The sequence below is a fragment of the Nannospalax galili genome, unplaced genomic scaffold (genome assembly GCF_000622305.1).
Source record: "Nannospalax galili isolate Female #2095 unplaced genomic scaffold, S.galili_v1.0 scaffold102, whole genome shotgun sequence".
NCBI lineage: Eukaryota > Metazoa > Chordata > Mammalia > Rodentia > Spalacidae > Nannospalax > Nannospalax galili.
In genome coordinates, this window is record NW_008351958.1 from 896,965 (window position 1) to 897,853 (window position 889).

Below are 889 nucleotides of genomic sequence, written 5' to 3' on the forward strand. Positions count from 1 at the left end.
TATTTATTCAGGTGTAACAGTAATGTGACTTTGGGAATACTGCAATAGTGATGATTGGATAACTCTGTGATGCTGAAAACCCTTGAATTATAGAGGAAGAGAAAATCAGTGGTGCCCTTTAGGGAGATCTCTGACCAGACAGGAGAAAAACAGAAGGCATGAAGACCAATGTGGAGGACTACTGCCCTTCATCTACGTTCTTGGAGAGAAACCACAGCACTCCAGACTTCTGCATGCAGTCTTCATCCTCAGGCTGTTCCCTTCAACTACAGAGAAGCACAGAGATTAGGCATAGGCTTGAAAATTTGATAATATGCTATAGGGTGGGGATCAGGACACAGAGACTGCAGACAGGAGGGCCCAACTTTCTAGTGATCTGTTTGTCTATCATCTATCTACTTACTGAGATAAAGGGTGGCTATGTAGCCCAGGCTGACTTGGACTCACCATTTTCCTGTCTCAGCCTTCCCAGTTGCTGGGATTACAGGTTTATACCACCATGCCTGACCATAATTATTATTTACATAACCAAGAGCAAAAGGTTCATTTCTCAATTGTTTATTTTAAAGTCACAAATTTACTGTGGACATGACCATAAAAAACCACTCCCACTAGGTTCTTCTGTGTGCTACTTTGCTAGCAATCAACCTGCTGGGAACATTTTATTGCTGATGAGGATTTTCAGAACCACACTGCAAATTGTCAACACTGCATGCTTTAGGGCATATAGTGTAAATCTCAGTTGCTAATAAGGACTGATAGCACAACTAGATTAAGAAATACCTGCTTCTTTGAGAAAGGATTGTCCGGCTTATCTTGTACTTCTGCCACCTTGATGGACAGCACTAGAAGTCTTGTGAAATCCCATAAATAAAGATTTATTCATTTT

The 889-nt window shown here is 41.1% G+C and overlaps 1 non-coding gene across 1 annotated transcript; it reads left to right on the forward strand.

Annotated features, from left to right (window-relative positions):
- The first annotated feature begins 540 nt into the window (after window positions 1-540).
- On the forward strand, window positions 541-663 carry LOC115066925. Its single transcript, XR_003846368.1, has one exon. It is a non-coding gene; the product is annotated as a small nucleolar RNA SNORA32 (small nucleolar RNA).
- Window positions 664-889: the final 226 nt, after the last annotated feature.